Source organism: Oratosquilla oratoria, chromosome 39 (assembly GCF_046742065.1).
Source record: "Oratosquilla oratoria isolate Oo_2021 chromosome 39, ASM4674206v1, whole genome shotgun sequence".
Lineage (NCBI taxonomy): Eukaryota > Metazoa > Arthropoda > Malacostraca > Stomatopoda > Squillidae > Oratosquilla > Oratosquilla oratoria.
The window spans coordinates 2,077,908-2,101,531 of record NC_134815.1 but is presented as its reverse complement, the minus strand read 5'-3'; the positions used below and the strand labels follow the sequence as shown (position 1 = coordinate 2,101,531).

Sequence of the window (23,624 nt, the reverse complement as noted above, 5' to 3'; positions counted from 1 at the left end):
GAGGAAGAAGAAGAAGAAGAAGAAGAAGAAGAAGAAGAAGAAGAAGAAGAAGAAGAAGAAGAAGAAGAAGAAGAAGGGAGGAGGAAGAACAGGAGGATGCAGAGGAAGAAGGGATGAAGAAAAGGAGATGGGTGGGAAGAGGAGGATTGGAGGAGATGGGTGGGTAGCGGAGGGTAAGAGGAGGAGGGGAAGAAGAAGAGGAGAAAAAGAGGTTGAGGAGGAATGAAGGAGGAAGGAAGAAGAGGCGGAAGGAAGGAAGAAGACGAGGAGTAGGAGGAGGATGGGAGGGAGAGCAGGAGGAGGAGGAGGAGGAGGAGGAGGAGGAGGAGGAGGAGGAGGAGGAGGAGGAGGAGGAGGAGGAGGAGGAGGAGGAGGAGGAGGAGGAGGAGGAGAGAGAGAGAGCGACCGAGGGTAGCACTGGTGTGGATGCAAGAACTACATTATCATATTCAAGACCCCACCGGCTGCTCCGAGACCTGCTTTTGCTGTCATCTCAGTCTCAACACAAATCTCGTGGAGCTTTCCATTTCCCCCAACGCACGCACACACACACACACGCACGCACCCACGTACGCACGCACCCACACACACACACACACCATGTGCGCTCTGCACTTGTTCGATTAGCCCCGCCCCACCCACCCCCCTCCCCGCCCCAAAGGTCGACTACTCTCTGGCTTGGGGAAATGTTGCACAATTCATGCATGCAGGTCCACGTGGTAAGGACACATGCACGCTGTTAAGGACACTTGTAAGTTGTGCAGGCACACGATATGTAAGGACACAGTTGCAAGGACACATGGTTGTAAGGACACATGATATGTAAGGACACCGTGGTTGTAAGAAAACGTACGAATCAAAAGCATATCTACCCTCCCACTACTCCCTCCGCGCATCCGTCCTTCCTTCCTCCTTCCTTGCTCCACACTTAAGTCCTTCATCTCCATCTTCTCAATGCCAAAATTCAACAGGAAGAATAGGATCTTGTGAGTACGCGCGCGCGAGAGAGAAAGGGATGTTGCATACTAAGAGCATTACTGGAAGACAGATCCTATCGCGATATACCATTTCGTATATGGCCATCCCATAAGAACACAATCATGGAGATAGTGCGGAAAGGAGCGTAGCTAGGAACCAGAGAAATGATTATCATGACTGGCCAAAATTGAGATACACATTTAAGAACATAAATAAGTGTAGTGCAAATTAAATAAAAGGACGATAATATTAACATTATATACACGCTACAGAACTAGTACAAATCCATACCAAACTTAATATAATATTGCAGAACAATAGTAACGCTAATGACACCAAACCTACGACCCCTATAATTACACAATAGCAATCCCACACCAACACCAGTATCAATGCTAATACTAATAAAAACAACATTAACAACAGGTCACAACACCAGTATCAATGATAATATCAATAAAGATAATATTAATAACAGGTCACAGCGGTTGGTATGGTGCAGCCCAAGTGTTTCTGTGCGCATGACATTCACACTTGGCTCCGCCCTCTGGTCGCGGTGGGCGGGGCCTAGCCACCTCAAGCGTCGTCGGCAAGTGTCCAGGCCGATCAAACCTAAGACTTTTTTTTTCTTCTCAACTATTGACGCTTTCTTGTCCTAAACACATTCGCCGATTGAGAAACAAAATCAGTATTCAATTCTTCCTGGTACACCTTGTAAAAAATATGAACTCTAGCATGAAATCTTACATGTTCTTAGTTATGGTATGTATATGCATTACCTAACTTGCATAACCTATCCTAAAAATCTGACCAAACAAAACTTTCAAACTAACCTACATCTAATCTAACCTACCTCACGCACCTTACCCAACCTAACCTTACTTATGACCTACCTGACCTACCTACAACCTACCACCCTAAGAAAAATGCAATCATTCAAAGGTTCAAGGTTTATGTGGCAAAGATGCCCATACCCAGTCAAGGCTTCTGTCGTCACCACGAGGTCGTGACGTCATCGCGAGGCCGTAACGCCATCGGAATGACATAATCGATATCGTGACGTCATTACTGAAAAATCGTGTTTGTTACCATGCTGGGAATGAGCCCCCCTTGATTAACCTTTGCAACAACGAAACATGACAGTTTCTGATATTTTGCCAGGAAACTGAGCGGCTGACACACTGACATTAGCTTCACTAAAATACCAACGAGTGCTTTGGTAAGGTTCACTAAAAGTTCCGACAGATTTTACCGCGCAAACACACACACACACCACCCTTCTATGTAATAACGGTCGCATTCTTGAGTTATGCTTATCTTTACAACAAAACACATCCAGAATTCTCCATCTGTAACCGTTTCATGCCAATAACGAATTCAACCTCAATGTACTGCAACACACGAAGGGCTATCATGACTGTTGCCACATCAACATAAAGACAAACGCTCCTCCTCCTCCATCATTGCAAGATATCAGATCGACAAATGGGACCTTGCAACGTTGCGTAACACAACTTCCAACTTCCTTTTAACGAATGCCACCAGACCCAGCGTAGTGTGCAAGGTCGCAAAACCTGATCCAAATTTATCATTGATCATTTGGTGGGGGGGGGGGGTTGAGCCCCTCTGTACTAGCTGAAATTTGTATTTTTACTTGCTATTAGTGTCCTGTGACCAAGAGGATTTACTCTCTAAATAGTTTACACTGGTCTAAGCGTACCATCACTGCTTCCTGTGTTTGGTCGGTCTACTAAAGGTCATCTCACTTCGAAGAGAAAAATAACGATATGACGTCATAAGGTGCCAGGGATACCAAGCTGCCACGTAACGTCATGTAATTTACTTTACGTTGGAAAGAACTAAAACGATATGATGTCATCATAAGGCAGGTTACGGTGCTCAAATTAAAAGAACGTGTTAAATCGTTCGACTATAGCCCTTCATGACGTCATGAAGCTGTTTCGAGTCAGTGCTCAGGCTAAATAAATAAGTCAGTCGACTGTAGAACTTCCTCGTGACGTCACATCTTGTCTTTGCAAAATGAAATCGCCTTTCATTATTTTCATTATTGTTAGTTATTATTACTACTATTATCATCATCATCATTTTGTTATTAATCATTTCTATTATTGATATACTTTTAGACATTGTCCTCCATGACGCGCCCATGCAAGGACTACTTGGACCCAGGCGACAGCGGGCGCGTCCGTTCATGGCCACCATAAGTCATCTACTTTCACGCCTCGACAACCTCCCTCCCGTTGGCTCGGCCACCACCCAAGGTCTGGCCGGCACGTGCTACCATGGGCGCGCCAAGACGCCTCGACAAAACAAAAACTGACCGCCAAGGATCACTTTCACCGTTAATTATTATGGGAGACCAACTGTCCTTGCGACATGTGGTATAAGCTTAGCATCACAGCAAAACACACACACACACACACTATGTATGCCAAGCCATGATCGCCACACAGACCAAAATGAAAATTTATATCCGAAGTTCAGCTAAGACTAGCAAGACAAAGCCAAACCAGCCCAAACCAAACGATGTTATTCAACTCAGAGCTCTGCGCATAAGAATTAAAAAGCGCGTCTCATCTGCGCATTGCAATTATGAAGAACAGCAAGAAATTTTCTGCATATATATATGTCGACACGTTATATGTCATGATTATGCAATCTAGGCAATAATACTTGTTATTGATATTACCGTTTTCAATACTTTTGATATTGACAGTACCAATAGTCCCAATATTTTAGATACTGTAAATAGCGATTGTCAATATTTTTATTATTGTCAATACTGATATTGACGAGGAAACTGATAATTACTACCCCTGTATTTTCAGCATCAACCTTGATTTCTATACCGGAAGGACTTTCAATATCTTGCATGGTCAATATTACAAAAAATAATTAAAATATTGTTAAAACTAACTGCACACGGAATGGATACGATTGGTCTTCAACAACGAATTGATGTGATCGATGTTTTTGAAAATTCGTGAAACTGCCAATGCACCGCCAACGGGCGAATCGAGATGGGTCTTAGAGTGGATCCTCCTCCTACTCCTCTCCTCCTCCTCCTCTTCCTTCCCCCATTCCAAACAAGACTTAGTGGGGCTGCACTCTCGACATGTCTGCTTCAAAAGGGTACAATAGGTGTAGGAGAGAGTGTACGAGTACGCAAGCGTATGTTACGAATAGGTGGTCGTTTCATGGGTAGGCGTGTAAATGCAGGGGGGGCGCGTACATGTACGTTTGTGTGTGTGTGTTCACCTTGGTCTTAGGATCACGTGCTGGACTCGTGATCGACAGCTATTTCTCTCTCGGAAGAGAGCTCAGAGCTCGTATGACCGATCTATGGGTAATGCTGTGACCTTACACGCACACACACACCCAACTCCCCGCCCACGAGAGTTGGAGTAACGACTAAGGGTTCCGCGAGGACAAGTGAGATAAGCTAATGCGCTTTGATTTTTTATTTAATTTCATATACGTAACATAATTAAACACGCACGACATATTCTTGGCTATCGTAATAATGCAATATAGACATCATCCTATCTAACCTATTATTACGATGAAAATAAAATGAGAAAATATGGTATATGTTTTTTTTTGCGCAGGGGTTCCTAGAGACATGCAATATATCTTAGAGGTTCTGCAAGGGTAAAAAGGTTGAGAAACGCTGTGTTAGAGCGTCGCGTCTTGTGACGGAGGCTGAGGTGACGCCAGTTCGATTTTGCCTCCAGCGAGTTGGACCAAGGGCATGGTTCATTAAATTCCACGCTACCAAGTCCTCTGTAAGATGCGAGTTCGCGACGATAAACCGAATCAATCATTATGATTATTATCATCATAATACTATTATCATTACCACCGCCAAAAGTTCACAATCTCTTCTATCCTAATATCGCCCAGAGGTAAAGATACAATTCCGCAACGTTCAACGTCGTGAACACATAAATCATCGCTTTCCCAAAACACACACTCACTCCGACAAATACTCTATATCAAAAGATATAAAAAACGATCCTAAAACAAATATAGCAGACGAGAACCGTGGGCAGCACTTAACCATTAACCGAGTTAAAAGTGAGAAAAACCCCAGAGCCAGCGGAAATACAACCAAGTTGGCATTTACATAAACCACAAGAAGGAGGGAACGGGGGGGGGGTGAATGCCACCCCCCACCCCCACCCCGCCAGGAGGATAAGGGGACTGCTCTGATATGGTTTCCCCTGAGCTGCTGTCAGCACATTCGTCAGCCTCCTGAAGCCGCTGACCTTGCAGCTCCGACGAGCCAGGCACGAAGTCGTGCTTCGCTCGGGTCGCCTCCCGAAGGAGCTAACGACGAGCTAAGGTTTCATGACGTGGTAATGAAAAGAGACTCTCTCTTGCACAAATGCACGCACGCACACGCACATACACCCAAACAAATTGGGCAGTATGTCAGTCTGAACATCCAAGAAAGAACAGTAATTCATAAGTAAAGGTTCTATGGACCAACCCCCACCCCTACTCTCTCTCTCACTCACACACACACACACAAACAGGGCAGTGTGTCAGCTTGAACATCAAGGAAGAACAGTAATTCATAAGTAATGCTCTATGGGCCAACCCCAACCCCTAGATACAATTCTCTCTCTCTCTCTCTCTCTCACACACACACACACATTATATATGTATATATATATATATATATATATATATATATATATATATACACACAAACTGGGTCAGTCTGAACATACAAAAAAGAACAGTAATTCATAAGTATAGGTTCTATGGGCCAACCCCAACCCCTAGATACAGTTCTCCCTCTCTCTCTCTCTCTCTCTCTCTCACTCACACACACACTAACAGGGCAGTATGTCAGCTTGAACATACAAGGAAGAACATCAATTCATAACAAAGGTTCTATGGACCAACCCCCACCCCTAGTCACTAATTCCTTAACATTCTTCCGGCCTCTGCACCCCGTGTAGACAGACTGAAGCAGTCCATGACCCCATGTGGTTACGGGGAGCACAGCAGCTACGTTACAATAACAAAGACTTTACCAACGTCTTAGGTTCAGGTTGAAAAACGTTGTCCTAAGGCGGTGGTTCTCGAACCCTGGGGGGTACGAGACATAACAGCCAGTGCAATGGTACATTGGTACATTTGGTACAATGGTACATTTACCATGAGAAAGCAAAGCAAGGTTAGTATCGTTAATCCTTTTCATGTTTGCATTGTATTTATATTGAATGGGAGTACGAGATTTGTTTATATGTTAAGGGGTACGGTAGTTAGCAAGGTCCTATATCAGGGGTGGGCAACCCCTGGCACGCGTGCCAAACCTGACACAAGAAGCCCAGAGCTCAACTTAAAACATTAATTGATGATTCTTCAGCTTTGTCCAATAGGACTAAAGGGATTATCGCACTGGGTTTTCACGGGCTTCGCCAGCACCGACAGCTGAGATATAGAGTAAAATAAATCAATACTTTGGGTATAATATTTCGTTTTTCAAATCTCTAGATATCAAATTATCTTTCCGTCATAGACAGCAAGGCTAAATGATGCACTAAGAGATTGTAAAACTAGACGAATGTTAGACATACTGTGGAAATGTTCTCGGAGAAGTCTAGATTTCTGAAAGCGAATTCATATTCTAGTGATTCAAATGGAGGTTGGAGGCAGAATATCGGAGGAAAAATAGCCAAATGTGATAACTCTGTAAGTTAATTTCGAGACCAGATTCCATTCGCGCCGCGCAAGATGAAATCCGCCCGACCGCCCTCCGACCGCGAAAATTCAATAGGCTTGCTGGGTCACGAACCTATCAACCTCTTCCGTACCGAGAGGAAAGAAAACGGGGATTAAAGAAAAAAAAAACGGGAAGAGGAGGAAAGGGGGAGGATGGGAAGAAGACAGATGAATGGTAATGAAAGGAAAATGGGAAAGAACACGAAATAAAAAACGAGAAGAATCAGTGAAGAAGGAAAATGGGAAGCAGGAAAACGGGAAGAAACTGGAAAGGAGAGAGGAATTAAATGGGGAGGACGGGAAGGAGAAAGAAAACGGGACAGGAGGGAAAATGGGAAAGAGAAGGACCAAAGAAAGAAAACAAGGTACAGGAAAACGGGAATGATGGGCAGAGGGAAGAGATGATGGGAGAAAGAAAACGAGAAAAAGAAAACGAAGAAAAACAGGAGAAGAAAGGAAGACGAGGATGGGAAATATGGGGAGAGAGGACAGAAGGGGAGGAGGAGCGGGAGGTAGGAGAGGAGGAAGAGGGGGCGAGGAGAGAGAAGGAAGGCATGGAGGAAGACGAAGAGGATGACGAGGAGGAGGAGAAGGAAGAGGTAGAGGGGAGGTGGGGAAGGAGATAGATGGGGTGAGGAGAGAGGGAAAGAAAGAGGGCAAGAAGAGGAAGACAAAGAGGCGAAGGAAGAAGAGGAGGGGAGGAGGGGGAAGGGGACTGAATGGAAGGGGGAGAGAGAAAAAAGAGGAAGGGGAGGAAGACGAGGAGGAAGACGAAGAGAAGGACAAGGGCGAGGAGGACGAGTAGGAGGAGGAGGAGGAGGACGGGACGAGGAGTAAGTGCAGTAACAGGACGAGGAGGAGGAAGAGGAGGAGGAAGACGAGAAGGAGGAGGAGGAGGAGGAGTCCGGGACGAGGAAGGGGTCGAGGAGTAAGTACAGTAACAGGACGAGGAGGAAGACGAGGAGGAAGAGGATGATGAAGACGAGGAGGAGGACAAGGACGAGGATGACGAGAGGAAGCAGTAACAGGGGGAGGCGACCTGTTGGGGGTAGGGCGAGTCACAGAAGCCCTACAAAGTGGGTCGCGGTCTTGTTGGGGGGGGGGGAGGGGGGCACACGACCATGGCTTGACCTACGTGGCCTCGTCACGGAAACGGGGAGAGGGGGGAGAGGGGGAGGGGAGTTAAACAAAAGGGTGTAAATAGGTCTTGGGTGGGGGTATAAGTAGGTCTTTGGGGGTACGTAGGGCGGGGGGGGAGGGTAACCCATACAGGGCGTTAACCTTCGGGGGGGGGGTTAGTCAAGTTGGAAATTTGGGGGATTAAATTGGGGGGAGGTAATTAAGATGGGGAGTTGGGAATTAAACTACGGAGTTACGATGGGGTTTTGCTGTTTGACGCGAGATGTGAGAAATTAGGAGGAGTTGGGCAATTTCATCTTCATGGTCTTGAATCATGTGCTGGGATGGTGACTGACAGCTATTACGCACTTAAGTGAGAGATCAGGGTTCAATTTTCCCGATGTTAGGGAAAATCTGTGGCTTTACACACACACACACAGATTTTAAGAAAAAACTTGATGCTGAGAGATACAAAGACGGGTCACCACGAGCATAGCTCCCTTTCCGTATAATACACTAGGTAAATGCATACACACGCGCGCGCACACACGCACACATACACCATCTCATTGCCCAAAGAGGATAGTGACAGACTTTAGTATCAGCGAAACATTTCCAACCCCAGAAAGTGGCGCGAACTCGGGGCCTCAATTACGGGACCCTGAAACGCTAACCACTGCAATATCTGCGTGGGGAGTTAGCTTGACGTGTGGGGAGTGTAAAGTCCGAGCCGGGTATAACTGTGTGGGGGATTAACTAGCTATAAGGGGGTTAGCTGTGTGAGGGTGGAGTTAGACGAATGTATGGGGTTTAAGATGAAGAAAGTCATGCAGAGAAGGAAGGAGTGAATATCAATGCAGGTTAATGGACCAGTGAACACTAGATGGAGTTGGGCGTCAAATATATTGAAGAATCCTTTGGATCCTTTTGTCAAACTCAATGCCATAACAAAACGAAATATATATATATATATATATATATATATATATATATATATATATATATAATATATATATATATATATATATATATATATATATATATATATATAGAGAGAGAGAGAGAGAGAGAGAGAGAGAGAGAGAGGAAGAAGTTCTCTTGTATACATGTTTGATTGAAGACCAGAGCTAATTCTGTATCCACTAACTTCTGAGCAATTTTCTCAATTTTCCGAATGGATTGTTCATACAAACTATTACAAATCAACAACATGCTTGATGCTAAAACATTTCCTGTAGAAATAAACACAAAAGTTCAAAGTTACTTAGAGCTAGAAGTTTCAACATCTTAGAGGGCAAAGTTAAGCAGTGACCTTCTACGCAATTATCTGCTTCATTAACGCCATTAACGCTTTTCCACCACTGTGCACCAAGCATGGATGCCATTTTGTAGGAATTTCCCACAAATCTGTGAGAAATTTGAAGAATTATATGTAGAATTTGAAGAATTATATGTCGCAATGAAATTGTTTATGTATATAATAATTCCTTCTTTTTGTGGAAAAAAAATTTGGAAATCCAGATTTCCTTGTGGGAATTTTGTGGAAAAAATCTCATTCACTCGTGGGAACTGGCACAGATCGCCATGTCAACACTGGCACCAAAACCCACTTGACCTTGGGCTCTAGGTCATTACGATTACATTATTATTACCTATCCCTAAACTGTAAAGGTCAGTAGATAAAACACATAACCAGTGTTACTTGGCAATTTGGTAGTGATCATCCTACAAACAACACAATAATGTATAAAGAATAATATATGGTCACATCAAAACAACACTGACATTACATCTACACTTGAAAACCATACAGTGGTATTCTTAAAAAAAATCTTTCCTTATATATATTGCATATAAATCCTTGGAAGGGAAAGATTTATACAAGGAAAGAATTTTTTTTAAGAATATCACCATAAGGTTTATAAGGAAAGATTTTTTTTAAGAATACCACCACTAAATATTTCCCAAAGATCAGCATATGCGAATGAGATGTGTACAGTTTATTGCATACAAGATAAGCTTCATCAACAAAGGTTTAGCATGGCCATAGCATAACATGGTCATGAAAACCAGTATATGCAGTATTGTTGCTGCATTATGTGGACAATGTACTAGTAATCACAATGAAACAATTCAACCCACAGAAACTGCAATAACCACTCAATGAAATAAAAGATTTCAATGGACCATACAGGAAGAAACTGATGACATTAATCCATTCTTGTGAAAAAAAAAATAAATAAATAAATAAATAAAAACTTAAAATATACAACACAAACATACATATATCAAGGGTTCCCCACCCCCAAACAAGGGAGGTAGCCAAAGTCAGAGACATAAATCCAATCCCACTCATTTCATCCCCACATACTCCACTCCCACTCACGACCACTCCCTCCCTCTTTTCTTGGCTCCCATTGGATAACGGGTCATCCCTGCATCTCACCCACTGCCCTGGGTCTGAGGCAATGCAGCAAGACACAACCCAAACATTTGTACTGCAGAAGAGGCTTTCCTTTAATGAAAAAACTTGCCTGGCATTGGCCCCAATAAAGGTTTGAGTCATCAAATGCAGCAAAAACATAAATACACTTTCAATCTTACCATGACCCAAGGATTAAGAAAAGCAAGTCACAAGTCTTTCCCTTCGGAATACGTAGTGCAGAATACTTAGAAGTGCCAGTACATTAAAGAAGCCTATGCAAAACCAATATTCTCCCCAACTTCATCATAAATCAATCCAGGCAAAAGGAAGCAAAGTTTACGGACTCCTGGAGACAAAACAGTAGGTCAGTTACCTTTCAGGGTTATTCTCCCAAGCAATGGCAGCACCTTACTGGATATTGAAACGAGACAAAATATCATCCAATTTCATGAAGAGGCTAAGACCCAAATATCGTACAATTTCACGAAGAGGCTAAGACCCAACCTCAGTGAGTGTGGTTGTGTCGTAAGTATAAAGAAGTACAACAACTAAAAATTCTTCAACAGTAGGAGTGAGACTGATTGCTCGTAATTATTATGAATGATTTAAGTCATCTACATATTACAAGTCATCCTCTGATTAAAAAAATCACTTACACATTGTTTTGGCCTCAGAAAAAGCAACCAAATGACTATGGCACCATCTTCAGATATTTCTTTTGTAAATGATGTTCAGTAGCCTTTCTTATAACTTTTTTTCAATTTTCCCATCCATAAAGTTTGATTTGTGAGCTTGTAGTTATCTGGTTGGTTTTTCATATATTCTGAATACATAAAAATAATGTTTGTCAACTATTATTTACTACACCGATTAACACATTGTTTTCCACAAGATTTCTTGAAACAATAATTTCACTTCATATCTTTTATCTTAATTTTTGGTTAGTCTGGTGACTGAGGACAAGCCCCTCAAGGACACACCTCTATGTGGAAGCAAGAATACTGATGGGCTCTGAAGATGGATAGCAGGGATATCTTTTCTCCAATTTCCATCTCACAGGACCACCACTTAAATAACTCTGTGATGGTCTCCATGGAAACCATAACTTTTACCAATGTAGTTATGTTGCCTTAAGTTTTGCTGACTGAACACCCCACAGCAGTTGACAAAGGTCCTTAGACACTCCTACAGATCCCTCTGGGAAGAGTCCTTGGAATAATGTTTCAAATTAGTGTGGGACAGTTTTACCTCACCGACCTAAAAAAGCGTAAGGATGAAACCAGTTGTCAGTTATTAGATCTCCTTGAGTAAAGTGCAGAACATACAGAGATTCAGGGCCCAGTCTGAACATAAGTGCAAGCCTGAGGAGGAAGTGAGGAAGTTGCTGAGGTCCAATGATGTGTGGCTGAGAGATAATTCTCTCAGATATCTCTCTCGAAAGACAACCTCATGCAGGTGCCCATCACCAGTCCTACTCATCATTGTCATGCATCTAAATAATGAACGAGAGTCACGCCTCCTCTATCTATATAAACATGTCCACCAAACTACCCCCAGTATGCCACACTTCCATGCAAAAACATATAAGTTAAAATTCTATCTATATACCAAGATTTTCTTTTTTCCTCCCTACAAAGGAGGTAGCCATGTCAAATAATTAAAAACGGAATATATTAAACAACTCAAAGTTAAGCTCTGTAACTGATAAGACCAGTACATCATGAGTGTACCCATGAATGATGGGAAATAACTCTGTGTATAAGATGATAGTGATTGTTAAAATCTGCATGTGTTAGGTAACATATACCAACAAATAAAACCTTTGAAATTCATACTAGCACCCTTAAAAATATCCACAAAATCCCAATTTCCAAATAAAAAATCCCTTTACACAATTATAAAACCAAATAAAAGCAAGAACTGTAAAACCTGTACATGCACAATTAATCACACTCATAATTTGTACACTGTATGATTACAGTCCTTGCTTATACCTTAAGACTTTAAAGTTTGAATAGTATTTTTGCTACAAGTACCCAAATATCACCTTTACTATCATTAAAACCAATACTCTCAATCTTTCATCATAGGAGACCTCAACATTACTCGTCTTATCCTTCATATATAATCGTATATCTGTTAATTCTAAAATACCCAATATTTGTCATATTTCCAGCTGACCACCTGTGATCTGACCATTTCACTTTATGTTCATCATTTTATGAAGAATTTTACTCTCAAAATATTTCCTGTCATTCATTTTGAGAGGCCTGAACTTAACACAATGTACACTGTTCTGAGCATTGAACTAGTGACTATTTATTATAATTAGTAACTATAGTAGAACTACATATAAATGATCATGGCTACTACAAACAATTCTGGCCTTTAAGGTAGCTAACAAGTGTTACGATTATTTGGAAGTGATGAAGCCAATCAAGTGCATGACTGCATGTGGCATTAGCACTGCTCTTGTTGGTGATGGTACCTTTATTAAGCTTTAGAAAGTAAGGGAGAGCTTGTCTGACATTTGACACATGATGACAGGGCTATTCTCTTTGTCATCCCCCGATTCTGTTACCAACTCCACCTCAACTGCATTTTTGTATGTGCTGGTTAGTAGTTTTTTTTTTTTCCTACCCTGGGTCTCCTGATGCAACCCCCACCGCCATTAAATTCCATCAGTTACACGTGACATCTACTTATCCTGGAAGTCTGAGCACATATGGCAACCACAATGACCTCTGACACACAACCATGTGCCTCCTGGAATTAACTCGTCTTTTGAAGTGTCACAGGGAGCATAAAGCTGCCAAAACAACACTTTTGCTCTTCTCTTGTTGGATGTACAAGTACATACATACATACATATACCAAAGGCTTTTTCCCCCTACACGGGGGGTAGCCAAAAAAGAAAAAGGCAAAGAAACCACTCCCACCCATGCCCTCCGAGATTGCAAGGAAGTGTCCTCGCATGTAATCCAGTCACGAAAGACAGAGGCTCTTTAACCACTTCAGTACAAGTCAAATTCTCATGCAAAGCATTGGCTGCCATATATATGATACATCACACTATTTGCATCATAAAATATAAAGTCACTACTGTATTACTCATTCTCTTTTACTCTGAGTAATAATAAACACAGAAAATGTGATCAAACCAGTTCACAGAATCCTGGGATAACTTATATACAACTACAAAAAAATATATATGTATAATCAAGATGCCAATGACGCTGCATCCTTGTGTACCCACTTGCATCTCATGACGCCTACATTGGCATCACTGTACTGAAGTGGTTAAATTACCGACTTCGACCAAGATTGTCTTATCTAAAACCCTTATTTCCAGCATATCACACACGTTATGGGAGAACAAAAGGTTCCAAAATTGGTCAGAAGTGGAAGTAGTCTTCAAAGTCTGCTCTGCATCTCAAGATGTGTACTGACCTCCACAATCTCCAACTGCTAAAGAAGTTTTGTCCACGAACACATCTTCACTGAACTCGTGTTGTAACATCTTCATTTATTCTAAGATCAGTTTTCTAAGAACAAAACTGAATGACATAATAAGATTTCCCAATAATAACATGACCTGACGACCACTAGTGCACAGACTCTACGTTATCAGTGGACAAGGGATGTGTTATCACCAACAAAGAAAAGTAATACAAGAACTCAAACAATGAGAAACATTCTTTCTATAGCCATGAGAACACTCACAATGTGTGTGTGTATATATATATATATATATATATATATATATATATATATATATATATTTCATTATCGACGTGGTGAAACTGGTGGGTAACTGCCAACAACTAGAACCATGAGAGTTAAACCTGATACTGTTAGGGGATAACAGTACTACCAAATCAGACCAAATGTAACTCCCTTCCAACAGCAGAGCACTAAGATAAAGGAAATGGATGATATGATGCTAATATGAATCAAATCAGCCATTACATGAACAGTTTATATAGTAATACCAACTCTCTTGACTCTTAACTCCAATTTGATAATGAAATTCAGTTACACGTTGATACAAATTATACTACCTACATACCAAAGGCTTTTTCCCCTATTACAAGGGAGGCAGCCAAGTCTACAGGCATGTATCCAATCCCACCCACGACCCTTTCCTCCCTCTCACCTCAGTACTTATTATTCATTCCTGATCCTTATTTTAGTTGCTTAGCAACCAGATTAGCCTACTGCTTCTAGATTAACATCAGAATATTAAAGCCAGCTCTCCAGTAATTTACAGTAAAATAGTAAGTATGGGTAGATTTACTACACATCTACTGAATTCAAGATTCATTCACCTTATGATGTAATTCACAAAGTTTGGAGATGGCAACTAGCGAAGTTCTGGCAGAGTAAACATCATTTGAGGATGAAGCTTTTGCTTATTTCACAAAGTCCTGGCCATGCAACTTCCTGGGACATTTTGGGCAGTCCCTTCACAAAGGCTGTTATACTCAGTGTGTGTTCTTAAAAAAAATCTTCCCTTACATAAATCTTATATAAACCCTTGGAAGGGAAAGATTTATATAAGGAAAGAATTCTTTTTAAGAATACCACCATAAGAATCTTATAGTGGTATTCTTAAAAAAATTCTTTCCTTGTATAAATCTTCTCCCTTCCAAGGATTTATATAAGGAAAGATTTTTTTTAAGAATACCAATGATAGTGTGTTCTTCATCTCTGTACTTGACAATGCTCCAACAAATGATATGTTGTACAATCAACAAAGGTTTCCTCAAATGATGTTTACTCAGCCAATTCTCCCTAATCCTCTTACTATGTGGACATAACTAAAACACTGGAACAAAGACCAAGGCAATATTCCGACATCCTCCATGCAATGAAGACAAAGCTAGTCTTAATGACATTATCCTTTACATACATCAGTCTTTTTCCCTTCCTTAATACTTCTACATTACCTATACATTGCTGATTCATACAAACCTATCAACTTCTGAGGAAATATTAAAATATAATTCTTCAAAATCTCATTAGCTTTTAATAATACATACTTATCCTTCTCCCTCTATCTGTAAATAATTCATAAATTGTACCTATTTCTGAGGAAATACTGAAATATCATACACTTCCAACCAATCTCATGTAGCTTTGAATATAGAACTATAAATGTATACTTAAAAACCTTGAAATCAATTCAAGTACCAAGTGGAGATGAGTTGTCAATCACAATATCTTGGATGACCCTGGGGTACCTGACCACATCAAACTTATGCAGTCAACACCCCAGATGAGACACTGTATTGCTGACTACTTTATACTGTGCTTACTGGAATATCACTCAAGCAGTTCTTGGTTACAGATTAAAAAAAAATCTGTAATTCCCAAAGTGCGATGCTGCTATTATTTAAGCACATATGACAATGATTTATCAAAAAATTCAAGATTCTGAACCTTTTTTCATCCAAATTCAAAAGTTAAACAAAATTTGTACTGACCTAACCTAATTGTGTACTATGTGGTGTATTGCAAGTTCTGGGACTTTAAAACAATGTAATACCACCTGTACTGCACAGTAATAATAAATGGTGCCTCAAGTTTCGAGAACTGGAATCCCATGGTCCTAGTGGCGAGCAATGGTCCCCAGTCCCTCTAATAGATTTCTATGGGGAGAAACATTGGAGTGTTGTATTAGTATGGGACATTCTCTGTTACCAGCTTATAGTAGTTTGAGGAGGTCATCAGTTACAGGTTGTCAGATCTACTTGTGTGAAAAGGTGAAGGAAATACTTGCAAAATTTATAGAGATTGCAGGCTAAGTCTAGAGACTGGGTGCACTTCCAGATGGAATGAGGGTGTTGACAGGTTTCGGAGATGGACTTAACAGAAACATTTCTCTCTGACATCCATTTTTCAGGATCACTGCCTCACTTCCATTAGGAGATGCAGCACTAAGGGGCTGACACTCAAATCTCTGAACCGAGCCCAGAATCTCTATCAATTTAAACCATTTCTTACTCCTTATCACACATAGCTAACAGGTGACAGCTCCCTTTCTACTACAACTTTCAGCCAATAACATGGAAACAGTCCCACATCAATACAACACTGAGAACAGTCCAAAGGTTCTTCTCAGAGAGATCCGTGGACGAAGCAATGGATCATTATTACTATTACTCAGGTAATCCCACACAGCTGTGTCTTGCTGCATTGCTTCTGACCTGGGCTGTGGGCTGGAGACAGGGATGATTCTTTGTCCACAAGGAATGAAGACAAGAGGGAAACAAATGGGTGGGAGTGGGTGCATCCCTTGGCTGTCTACCTCCCTTATAAAGGGTAAGAACCCTTTGGCATAAATAATATATAGAATAGAATCCCATACACATACTTAATCTCACTTTCATAAGGTCATTTTGAGCTGTGCATAACCCTCAACATCTCATGGGGCTTAATCCTTATTAGGCACACCAAGTGAATGATTGATCACACACAAGTACTGTAAACAATAAAACTGTAAGGGAAACAATAGATCTGCTCAGCATGGTGCCTGTGTTACTATTACTATGACCATGTGGGCAAGGCGAGGCTTGTCTCTTTGATGTAAATTGAGACACTCTAAATAGCACAGAAAAGGTCAAGACACCAACTCCACTGCATGGCCTTCCCCAATCAACCTTGCTCATTGTTATTTAAGAATCTTAAAAGTGTGGAGGCTGAAGAACATATGACACACATGCAAATTCTTTTCTCAGGCTGTGTACTAGAGAACCAAACGTAGGAACGGATTTCACATTTTACTCTACAAGTTGTGTATGTTATGAAGTATGACAGATGTGAGGACTTATAATGTTAGTCTTGAAACTGTGTTCCTACCATATTAATGCACTGTTCAATGGGTAGTGCTCTAAACTCAGCACGTATATAGTCAATGGATATTGCCTGGGTACAATATATTAATCCTGACTCCTTCAATCTGGGAGTCTTGTCATCAGTTGAATAAAATATTGCAGAGAGGAAATTGGTTAAGTGCCTCATCAATCTTAAGATGTTATACCAAGTAGCATTAGCCCTTTCATCAACATGGAACTCCACATTAAGCAGAATAAAATTCCCCGGCCCCACAGCATGTTTGTCACGAACAGATCATCAGTATCCAATATGCTACCACAAACCCATACACTGTAACAAGAATATCATAAAGAGTAAACACACAATCCTATGGTTCATTATATAAGCCTGATCTAATGATAAAAACTAAGGAATGAAAAGTTTTGGCCTTGTGAATCCTCTCCCCTAAGGAAAGAAAGAAAGAAAGAAAGAAAAAAAGAAAGAAAAGAAAAAAGCATGATTTGAGTCATCTTACATGTCAGTTGTAGCACTGTAGTCTATTATTTTCCATACTGATATACTATCAATAGTGAAATACACATATTCAAGACCAGTTGTGCACACGTGTGGCCGGACAGAACAGCTTGGGATGTTATGGGTTGAAATTGTATAGTGTATCTTTGGGTGGTGTTGCCACTAGTGCCTTTTGTATATTTATATTATAGGCTCATATTTTCAATTTGGTTTAGAAAAGTTGTACCTTTTTTGTTTTATCAGTTACCATTTGTCTTGTTTCCTTTTATCTTGAAAATTGTATGCTCTACTGTATTTGGATTAAAAGTTACAGGTGCTATATTTTGTCTTGTTTGACCATTACAGAATTTGTGAATTTGAATGTATGGAGATAATCTAAGTTCCTGTGCATGAGCAATGTGTACATTATGTCTGAAGAGTTTGTTGTGAAGGATATTTGTTTCTTATACTTATGATGTTAGTGTTGGAGTAGTTCTATGCACAAGTGATTTTTGTTACAGGTTTGTTTGGGCAACAAGTCTAGTCACTTGTGTGAGGCATTTTTTTCATTCAGTGCTGTATACTCTGGGTGTCTCTTTTCACAGGATCTATTGCATGGCTCTGGGTGTGTTAAAGGTCTGTTATATCACGGGCATGTACATAGTCATGGGTTTGTTTCCACATTACCAGCTTGTAGTATGAAGACAAGGGTAGTCATCACCTGTCTACACTTCTTACATGAAAAAGAAGTGAAACAAACAAAGTTGTGTGTTACAGAGAGGTAACAGATATAGTAAGAATGTTAGCCTCTTGGGTCTGTACATATGGGTGGTGAGGTTGTTGATGATTGTTGGAGCACTACACATGCAGCTGTGTGTAATCAATATTTTGTAGTACATATGTTTGTACCTATTCTGACTTACATGTGTGTTTCTGGATCTCAAAATACAGTAGAGGGCAGCATTCAGGCACAGGTCAAACAAATACTACTTCATGTAGCAAATACATACTATTATTAAGATTCCTCATACGTAATCTGGCTGTCACTATGCAAGATGGAACGTATCTACATCTTCAATATAAATTCTTTGCTAATTTCAGTCACTTTCTTTTAGTTCTGTTTACATGTTGCCAATGTATCATTAAAATGCCTTCACTGTTTCAATTAACTTGAACTGCATTTTGTTTTTCTAAGAATTTTTCTGCACCATAGCACCATTTCCTGTAATTTCTACAACAAATGTATTTAGAATTTAAGTTCTCAAATAATTTCATCACTTAAGGTAGGATAACACTTTTCAATGCGAGTCAATCAACATGCATATCCCTGCATGTTTACTAATATGTTGTACTTTTCCAACACAACCATTTCCACATCCTTTTATATTTTCACGTCAAATATATCGACACAAACATCATCACAATCTCCACCTCTGAGAAATTAATAGTATTTCTGGCACCAAAATTAGACATATTTATATGAAGGCATATAACACATTGAGAAACCTTTGACATGCTGTAGAACCAATTACCTCTCAATCATGTAACATATACAGGGCCAACATCATTTTTAGAGATGTTTTAGTGTACATCAAATAATCTTTTAACTGAAGATGGTCCTCCGGACCTAAAAGTGTTGCAAATGGATTCAATTAGCCCACAAACTATTAATGCTACTTTTATATCTTGTTTGGTTAATACCAATCTAATTCAGTTCAACTGAGGACTCTGGGAACTAAAGGTTTAAATGGAATTTTGTATGTTATCTCTGTTTTCTGCAAGATAGCGGGTTCCTGGTGTTATCTAGCCAAGTCCTGTTTCCTGCTAGCCTTCACATTCAGACTACTTAGCTATTTAATGTCATCACCTCCAACTTTTGTTTTTTCTTAAAAACTTGTTATTAAAAAACTGACCTTCACTCTTCATCACTAACATTAGTTTCCTAAAAACCTATATAATCAATACCTTTGTTTACATAAAGCAACTCTACATCTAAATTCACAACCTTTTTATGGGATGTACAACAGTTTGTTATGACAAACTTTTGCAGTTCTCATAACTACCTATAACATATAAAATAGTAATTCAATTATGTATCTATTGTGTCAAATGAATTTATAACAATAAACGGTGCATCATGTCATCCATATACAACAAACACACACTTCATTCCAAATACCTATTGTATCCCCAATCTTGATGCATCTGATTGTGGAAACAGAATTACCTTCTCAATGAGATTACTACCCAAGATACAGCTCAAGGTCTTCAAGTCTATACAAAGACATAAGCTCAATATACATTGATTTCCTTTCTCTTCCAATCATGCCATTGATTATGTGGACACCTGATGTACATTTCAATTTTATTTTGTTATTACCACACCACCATTCCTCCTTGTTCTGGCTCTTCATTCCCAACAAAGCCAAACACTTGCCTTTTGCAATATCACAGGCATATAACAGCCATGAAGAAAATTCATATACTCACTCTTTCACACTTTGCTGTCAATTTTTCTCCAAATCATGAAGTGACACTAGGATTGATGTCCATCTGTTTATCACCAAATCTCTTGCCATGACTGTACGCTGATATACCCAAACCAACCTAATCTCTTATCAAGATAAGTCAGCCCTCACAACAACCCCCACACTGGGCCCACAAGCTACCCAAACATAACTTCTCCACACAGGGGCTCTACCTACTCAAAAATGTAAAGTGAACGAGGGAGGATATGACCTCTTCTCCAAAGGAATTTATAGTATTTTACATAGTGCTCCACCAGATACACTGGTGACAATTTCCAGGCCCTTTGGTTGATGCAAAAGAAAAGGTTAACTGTCAGTGACAATGTAAATTTTCTCTTGACAACATCAGATCAATGAACCATCACAACAATAGAATTTCACCTAAACAACAACCTACTCAGCTCATCATCTATGTCCTAAAGAGACATGAACAAGGGAACTGCACACATATAGTATAAAAGGCAGCTCAGACTGCTTCCTCTAAACTTGTCTAGTACACATTAATCAAACGATACATATCCTCCCACACTAAAGAAATACTTCATTAAAGCAGAAACACATTTACCAGCAAATGTGATACTGATGTGACACCTAAATCAGACTCTAACACCAATGATCTTAATGAACATATAACACAATGACATCTACCTGGCTTACATGAAACTATTATCAGTCACTTGCTTGTAAAACGATGAACTTGATTTACAGAATAACTACTAAAAATAATAATCAATGATCAACAGCACCCAACACCCTATACAACTTTATGCCTTTGGCCACGTAGACCTTCGAATATTCCATAGAATAGAGCTGTTGGCCTTGTTAATTCCTCTCTCATGCCAATTTTGAAAATACAATCGTTGTGAGGTAAACGATAGGTGGTTATTATAACGATTAACAATGTGTATTCCAGCGCAAGGTATTTTAGTGGTCAAGGCTATGAAATCAGCTGATCGTTTTACTATAGCTCCGGCAAACAATGACAGGTCTGCTACGAAAGACGTCACCCCAATTTTGTCGATTAAAGTCAAGATTCCCTAAGTTTTTCCCTACAGTAAGAATTCAACAGCACGTATAAATCATGTATAATTGCAATACGATTAAAAACTACTTTAGGACACAACAGGAAGCCAAGAAAAAAGTCATTCAAAAGCCTTGACATCAATAGTAAACAAATACTTGGTGGAATTAGGCTAAGGTAGAGCTTCACGACCTATAGAATCTGTTTATACACACACACACTGTAAACCAACCACTGTAATGGTAAACATGGCTTTCTACTTACATTTCATAGTCACAGGAGTACGCTGTAGAGGAACTAATTACCGAGGAAAGGAAGGATATCCAAAAATTATACCCAAAATGGCGTTAACTTCCGTTCTCAGTCACTGTACGATCTCGAGTGAAAAATGAAGGGAGGAGAAAGGAATGGCCACTGTCATAGAAAACCCCCAAGACTTCCCGTTTTCTATAGACTGCATAAACAAGGGAGCTTTGATGTAGTGTGAATAGTAATAGTAAAGTTGTAGCAACAACCATAGCAAAGTGTGTAGGGTAGATCTAAATATTTTTATTTTACTGAAAGTGAAAAATCATAATACTTAACCTCGATTCTATAGTAAAAATACAAATTTCTCCTGGTTTAATATTGGATGTTTCGAGCCAAGCAGCTCCAAGATAAATCAAGTTTTTTGCTGATTTTTCATCAGTATTTCGCTCATTTTTAAATGTTCAACCTAAGTTAAGTTGCTTCAATAGGAAACGGTGTATTGAAATGGTTAGAATTAATACAATAATTAAATTAAATTTTATGTAAGGTCGTGTATTAAACCGCCGTTTTGAGGTTGTGACCCCTTGTAATCAACAGTGAATGAGTAATATAGCTTATTAGTTTGACCTTATGGTTTCCTTGGATGTAATGACCATGGCTGATCATATGACTTCCTACTACAATCACACAGACTACAAACTTCATAATCTCCAACCGAATTATTTTTACATAACTAAGCTTGGGTTGTTTTGAAGAGCATAGTATCATCGCTTCCGTAAAGTTCCATATGATTAATTACAATCATCTTGCAATTGCTAAAACAAGATAAAATCCACGATACGGAAGCGATAAATCACAGTAATTCTAACGCTCAAGCAGGAAGTGTAAAGATTAAGACAAGGTCAATTGACAGATTCCCGCGTGATATCGTCGAAGGCGCCCAAGCCAGATCAAGATCGTGATTGGATGTTCAATAAGATAAGCTACAATTAGCTAAAATTATTATTGAAAACTATAGGGGATGAAATTGATTGGATGCACATTAAGATAAACAGTAATTAACTAAAATTAAATTTGAAAAATATGTACATGAAAACCCCAATATTTCCATGATATGTCACGTGTCCAAATATCATAATTATATTGTTGAAAGTATATACTGTATATAGAAAACCTATGGGTACCTGGTAAAGCTATATATAAAGAAAAACTAAAATAAGGACCAACTTTTAGAAATAGTATTTGATAGTATATTCTGCCTATGAAAAAATTTAATATATGGGTACCATGTAAAATTGAATAAAAACAAAAAATACAAAATAAGGACAATAATTTAGAAATAGTAATAGACCAAAAAATCTAGAATATAGTCCTAAAATTAAACAACCCATCTGTGGTAGAGAGAACAAATTAATTTGCCACATTTATTCGTTTATTTTCGTCTAATCTCAAACTATTCTGTCCAGTTTATATGACAACTCTAAGAAGCTGTCAACAACAGTCATTTCCAACGAAGGTAGGAACAAATCAAAACATAAGAATAATTTACTGTATATATATATATATATATATATATATATATATATATATATATATATATACATATATATATATATGTATATATATACATATACACATATATATATTACAGGTGAAAAATTTCATCACACATTTGTCCATAACGTAGAGACCACTGTTGGAGTAGAAAAGACTGGAGACGGGGAATATATATATATATATATATATATATATATATATATATATATATATATATACACTGTGGTTGAAATATATATTTTTTTTTAACCAGTGTATATATATATATATATATATATATATATATATATATATATATATATATATCTATATATATATGAGAGAAATGCGCTAATGGCAGCGACATCAAACCGATAATATTTATGACAGTTGCATGCAGGGTTAGAACCCGCTATACTCGGCTCTCCGTAAATTACCTGTATGGCGCCCTAGACCACTACACCACAGAGACTATAAAATCCTGGTCCTTACCTCATACCACTGGTGGGCTGGTCCTTGAGTACGAGTAAAACAGGAATTCGGATCGCCGTAATAAGTGATCTTCCTTCCCTCGGGAATCAGTTCGATTCCAGGTTTCAAGGATTTTATAGTCTCTGTGGTGTAGTGGTCTAGGGCGCCATACAGGTAATTTACGGAGAGCCGAGTATAGCGGGTTCGAACC

General features: G+C 39.4%; 1 protein-coding gene across 11 annotated transcripts in view; it reads right to left on the bottom strand.

Annotated features, from left to right (window-relative positions):
• lqf (epsin homolog lqf) overlaps positions 1-21,545 on the bottom strand; it is a 130,953-nt gene extending 109,408 nt beyond the window's left edge. For all 11 annotated transcript variants that reach the window (XM_076176428.1, XM_076176429.1, XM_076176431.1 and 8 more), the window contains exon 1: positions 21,422-21,545. The gene's annotated coding sequence lies outside the window, so the exon portion shown is untranslated. The remainder of the gene's footprint in view (positions 1-21,421) is intronic.
• Positions 21,546-23,624: the final 2,079 nt, after the last annotated feature.